We start from the raw sequence: 6,685 nt of genomic DNA, 5'->3' as shown, positions 1-6,685 counted from the left end.
CCCTCGGTCTCTCTCTCCCTCTCTCCCTCTGTCACTCTCTCTCTTGGACACCATTCAGCTGTATTCCATCCATGCCACATGTACAGTATGTAGGTCATCAACCCATACTCACACCTTTCCAAATTTGTGCAGCATTTGCGAGTCTGAGTGACTGATAGGAGACAGATCTCAAGACAACAATTCAAATCCTCCTACCCCCTACCACTACCTCAACCCCCCATGACTCCATTCTACTCCAACTCTCCTTGACCAGGGTCTCAGCCTTCTGCCTCCAGAGGGCCTGTCAGTAACGAATCCATGGCTATGAGATGTCTGAAACATGTGTGCCCCCTTCAAACCCATCAACAACTCAACGTGTCAACCCCTCCCCAACCAGATGCAGATACCCAGACAGTTTTAACAATTTCCAGTCCTCAAGACCCAGTTTGTCTGTCTGCGTGATTCGTCTGCCTCCATATTGAAATCCTACTAACAGGTCTCCATTTGTCATTGTTTTTTCCCTAAAGACATTTCCAAAGACATCTGAGTTTATCTATATGGGGAGAGAAACGGAGATCCATCCAAGAAATAACTTCTATGTCTAATGGTGGGAGCACAGATAATATACCAGCGCTTTGTCAACAGGAAATGCCTGCACCACTAACCCCTTCAGTGGTCACAATAGTTCCCTAACAGGGTGATTTCCCCACATCAAACTCAGAAACTCGCTCTGGATCCGTTGCAAGACCAACGTCTGCGAGCATTGCATTTCTTTGGGATTTGGGAGAACTCCAAAGATATTCAGAATTTGGGTCATAAAAACACATATATCGTTGACAGACCGCAGAAAGCCCTAAAGCGTCTGTGCTGTTTTGGACCATTGTAGGAGAAAGCCAGTGTATGGTTACACCGCGTTTGAACCTTTCATTGTGAAGTATTGTATGGCTGACATTTATATATCCATGCTTGTATTATCTACAGCTTGTATTATCTACAGCCTGTATTATCTACAGCTTGTATTATCTACAGCCTGTATTATCTACAGCTTGTATTATCTACCGCCTGTATTATCTACAGCTTGTATTATCTACAACCTGTATTATATACAGCCTGTATTATCTACAGCCTGTATTATCTACAGCTTGTATTATCTACAGCCTGTATTATATACAGCCTGTATTATCTACAGCCTGTATTATCTACAGCTTGTATTATCTACAGCCTGTATTATCTACAGCTTGTATTATCTACAGCCTGTATTATCTACAGCCTGTATTATCTACAGCTTGTATTATCTACAGCCTGTATTATCTACAGCGTGTATTATCTACAGCTTGTATTATCTACAGCTTGTATTATCTACAGCCTGTATTATCTACAGCTTGTATTATCTACAGCCTGTATTATCTACAGCCTGTATTATCTACAGCTTGTATTATCTACAGCCTGTATTATATACAGCCTGTATTATCTACAGCCTGTATTATCTACAGCTTGTATTATCTACAGCCTGTATTATCTACAGCTTGTATTATCTACAGCCTGTATTATCTACAGCCTGTATTATCTACAGCTTGTATTATCTACAGCCTGTATTATCTACAGCTTGTATTATCTACAGCCTGTATTATCTACAGCCTGTATTATATACAGCCTGTATATCTATCTACAGCTTGTATTATCTACAGCCTGTATTATCTACAGCTTGTATTATCTACAGCCTGTATTATCTACAGCCTGTATTATCTACAGCTTGTATTATCTACAGCCTGTATTATCTACAGCTTGTATTATCTACAGCCTGTATTATCTACAGCTTGTATTATCTACAGCCTGTATTATCTACAGCCTGTATTATCTACAGCCTGTATTATCTACAGCTTGTATTATCTACAGCCTGTATTATCTACAGCCTGTATTATCTACAGCCTGTATCTACAGCCTGTATTATCTACAGCCTGTATTGAACAGAAGTGAACATCTACTCCTTTTCTCTCTCTTTTCCCTCTCCCTTCATCTCCCATAGATTAAGACATTTCTTCTTTGACCCTTTGGCAGTGCCATTTCCTTTTGGGAAAGAGCACTACTGGAGAATTGAACTTTATATTATTCCATTGAGGGAAAAAATCATTTGTGGCTAACGTCCATCTTTCAGCGTATTGTTCTCTCTCGGCCTGGACAGTTACAGTGAGCCCAGACGGGAAAATGTGGCCCCTGGGCTCAACCCTGGTGCTCGCCTCTAAAGACCCATGTCTTACTTTTCTAATACAGAGCTAACCAAACTATACTGTACAAGTTAGTCCAAACAAACAAGACTTAAACATCAACTACTCCATCAACATGCCACAACATGTTTAGGTTGAGGTTGTGGAGAGCACTAGGGGTGGACTAGGAAAACAAGTCCTGTCCATCCTCCAACTCATAATCCCTTCCTCTCCACTCTGTTCTCCAACTCATAATCCCTTCCTCTCCACTCTGTTCTCCAACTCATAATCCCTTCCTCTCCACTCTGTTCTCCAACTCATAATCCCTTCCTCTCCACTCTGTTCTCCAACTCATAATCCCTTCCTCTCCACTCTGTTCTCCAACTCATAATCCCTTCCTCTCCATTCTGTTCTCCAACTCATAATCCCTTCCTCTCCACTCTGTTCTCCAACTCATAATCCCTTCCTCTCCACTCTGTTCTCCAACTCATAATCCCTTCCTCTCCATTCTGTTCTCCAACTCATAATCCCTTCCTCTCCACTCTGTTCTCCAACTCATAATCCCTTCCTCTGCACTCTGTTCTCCAACTCATAATCCCTTCCTCTCCACTCTGTTCTCCAACTCATAATCCCTTCCTCTGCACTCTGTTCTCCAACTCATAATCCCTTCCTCTCCATTCTCTGTTCTCCAACTCATAATCCCTTCCTCTGCACTCTGTTCTCCAACTCATAATCCCTTCCTCTCCACTCTGTTCTCCAACTCATAATCCCTTCCTCTCCACTCTGTTCTCCAACTCATAATCCCCTCTCCACTCTGTTCTCCAACTCATAATCCCTTCCTCTCCATTCTGTTCTCCAACTCATAATCCCTTCCTCTCCACTCTGTTCTCCAACTCATAATCCCTTCCTCTCCATTCTGTTCTCCAACTCATAATCCCTTCCTCTCCACTCTGTTCTCCAACTCATAATCCCTTCCTCTGCACTCTGTTCTCCAACTCATAATCCCTTCCTCTCCACTCTGTTCTCCAACTCATAATCCCTTCCTCTCCACTCTGTTCTCCAACTCATAATCCCTTCCTCTCCACTCTGTTCTCCAACTCATAATCCCTTCCTCTCCACTCTGTTCTCCAACTCATAATCCCTTCCTCTGCACTCTGTTCTCCAACTCCAGCTCAGCCCTGTAAAAAAAACTCCCTCTGTGTTGGAGGATGTTGGCTATTAGCTGGGAGTTTTGCGGTGTCTTGCAAGGAAGCCATCAGTCAGATCTCTCTGTGATAGAGGAAGCTGTACTGTTAGTAGATTAATAAGGCTTTGGGTTGCCAGGTACTGCTTTTTCTTTGCCTCTTTCTTTGACTTCAAAGCATGTCCTCCCTTTAATTTTGGTTGCCCCGGGCGATTTGGGTCTGCAGCGCTTCCATCAAAGCAGAGTGGTCACGAGGTGGGCCGAAACGGTGCGCTAACATTGATGTGAAACAGAACAGCAGTACAACAAGTTAAATAAACCATTTCAGATCGATTTGTTTCAGTCTAAAATGCCCTGGATGGGTTCATTCTGGCTTGAACTGCTGCGAGTGAACTGTCATGGCTTGAGGCAATACAAAGAAATCCTTGTTGTTGTTGTGTTTTATTTCACTTGTAGGATCTCCAAGTGCCAGAGGGAGAGTACAAAAGAGAGAAAGCAATGCATTAAAGTTCTACAACTGAAGAAAAGGACACTGGTAAACGTAATGGGTTTTCCACCAGGGCCAGTTACTGACAAGAGAGGAGAGAAAACTCTCCAGGGACTTCACATCAAAGAAACCTCTTCTCTTTCTCTCTATTCCTCTGCCCACAACACCTCTGAATGCATGTGAAGCCATAAACACACTGGGCAGTTTGATGTAAGGGAAAACCACATGTACAACCACAAGCCAACTAACTGACAAAACAGCTCACTTGCTCAAGTGCCTTGAGGGGTAAAAAACTCAAATCCGCTAGCCAAGGGATAAACCAATAAAGTCAAGGAAAGATAACATGGTATCCTCTTTTGGATAAATAGGGTAGGGTTTTATCATACATTGGCATGGGACTGAAGTGCTAGCATCAACAGTAGCACCACACCCCCTCCCTATAGCTGGTGCTGTCTTCATCATTCTGTAGGCTATCACATGGTCTGGTATGGGAATGATTAGCTATGGCCTCTCCTCCCTAAGCCAGTCCTGTTGTGAGACTAAGACCTGGCCACGCATCCAGTTTAGAGGGAGCGAACACACACACACACACACACACACACACACACACACACACACACACACACACACACACACACACACACACACACACACACACACACACACACACACACACACACACACACACACACACACACACACACACACACACACACACACACACACACACACTACCCCTATACCCACAGTAAACAAGTTTGCAATATCATGCACAAACGCATCACTTTCATGATATGCCTGGCATGACTCATGTCGTACATTCTAATTGAATGTATGTGCAAAAGCATCGAAATGAACAACCGTTCATGACCAGTTCAACCACAAAATCACTGCTCACAGAGTCTGGCGACAGAGTTAAGGAATGAAGGAACATCAAAGAGCATCCACATCACAGAACCTACCAAGCCATTAGAAAACCTCAAACCACAAGCAAAGCATCACCATTTTACTAACCAAGTCTGCACGTTTGGGACCCCCGAAACACAATAACCCCAATTCCAAATCCCTTTTAACAACTCCCCTCACAATCCCCCTCTCTTCCCACACTCCCCAGGCCTATAATCCAGTCTTTCCCAAGTTTCCCCCAAAGATCCATCCCCTCTATCTGCCAGTGTGTTATCCTACCTGTGCTCTTTAGAATCGTGGGAGAGAGAGCGAGAGAGTTAGAGTGCGCAGAGGTCAGATGGTCTTCCTTCCAAATATCCAGTTGGGGCTATAGGCTGAATCACTGTGAGCCTTCTGCACTGTGCTGCAAGGGGCAGAGCGATAATTGCACTGAGAGCGCGCGCAGCCAAGACCAAGCAGGTGTGCTCTGTCACGGCCGAAGGGGAGGAGGAAGGGGCTGAGAGAGGAAGAGAGAGAGGGAGGGAGCTCTGTTAAATTGAGACACTTGGTGGAGAGATCTTCCCCCAGCAAAAGAGAGAGAGAGAGTGATCCAAAAACAGATGGAAATAGAGGGAGAGAAAAGAGAGGAAAATTAAAAAATGAACAGCCACAGAGCGATGGAGACAAGAAGAGGAGAGTGGAGGGAAGAAAGGAGGGAGAGAGAGAAATGGAGGGCAGAGTTAAGGCAATAAGCAGTGACTAGGCTGGCAGGCTCCCATTCAGTACCATCTGGTAATGATAGGTCCTCCAGAGCTCAGTTCAAAAACGCCAGCTACTCTCTGCCTTTCTCTCACTAATGTTCTTTCTTCCATTTTTCTCCCTCTCCCTCTCTCTTTACTTTGGTGAAATTCAAACTAATTTAACACAGCCGACTACCCCTCTGCCTTTGTTAAATCCCGCACAAGCATTCAGTCCCCCCTCCGCCTTCACCCCCATCTCTTGATTGGATCGGTTTACTTATTTACACATAACCAAAAGGGACAAGGGGACTGTTCCAATTAGGAGGAAGAGGAGGGGGATCTTAGTTCTTAGTTCTCCCCATCCCCTGGTTTACCCTCCATGTGTTTACATCTACTTTAGGTCTATAATTTCCCCCTCCGGCTGGGCTCAGGGTTGGTCTGTCTGACGAACATGTCACCCTAACCACCCTGGTGTCTGTGTTATTCTAGTCCAAAGGCCACTGTGAAGGATGTAATACTCTTTAAATAGTTCAGATTACTGCCCCAGACCTGTGAGGTGCAGTCAGAGCTGAGCACTTTAGAGCTCTGTGTCACTTGGACTGGCTCTGCATTGTTACACTTGTGTTTCACGTACAACAAAGACTCCAAGACAGAGGGAGAGCTTTCAAGAATACTTTCTACAGTACAGAGATGAGTACACAGAGCAATATGACTAAGACATAATGAATGCATTTGAAGACATGCAGGTTGTTGTAAACAGCCTACCTCTGTTATGAATGCGTTATGGGTGTGATAGATAAGGCACTGCAAATTCATAATGCTTTATACAGCTTTGGTTCATGGAACATTTTCACAAGTATCATTACAGAAATTGCCACAACTTCCCCAAAGTTGGCTCCCCTGCCTGTTCGGGCGGTGCTCGGCGGTCATCGTCACCGGCCTACTAGAAGTTGGCTCCCCTGCCTGTTCGGGCGGTGCTCGGCGGTCGTCGTCACCGGCCTACTAGAAGTTGGCTCCCTGCCTGTTCGGGCGGTGCTCGGCGGTCGTCGTCACCGGCCTACTAGAAGTTGGCTCCCCTGCCTATTCGGGCGGTGCTCGGAGGTCGTCGTCACTGGCCTACTAGAAGTTGGCTCCCCTGCCTGTTGGGGCGGTGCTCGGCGGTCGTCGTCACCGGCCTACTAGAAGTTGGCTCCCCTGCCTGTTGGGG

The 6,685-nt window shown here is 45.2% G+C and overlaps 1 protein-coding gene across 1 annotated transcript in view; it reads right to left on the bottom strand.

The window, feature by feature from the left end:
- The window catches only part of LOC135515707 (decorin-like), a 31,923-nt gene extending 26,489 nt beyond the window's left edge, over nt 1-5,434 (bottom strand). The window contains exon 1 of the mRNA XM_064939392.1: nt 5,039-5,434. The gene's annotated coding sequence lies outside the window, so the exon portion shown is untranslated. The remainder of the gene's footprint in view (nt 1-5,038) is intronic.
- Between the last annotated feature and the right edge of the window lie 1,251 nt (nt 5,435-6,685).

This window comes from Oncorhynchus masou, chromosome 27 (genome assembly GCF_036934945.1).
Source record: "Oncorhynchus masou masou isolate Uvic2021 chromosome 27, UVic_Omas_1.1, whole genome shotgun sequence".
Lineage (NCBI taxonomy): Eukaryota > Metazoa > Chordata > Actinopteri > Salmoniformes > Salmonidae > Oncorhynchus > Oncorhynchus masou.
The sequence above is the reverse complement of the archived record's forward strand: the minus strand, read 5'-3'. Positions and strand labels throughout refer to the sequence as shown.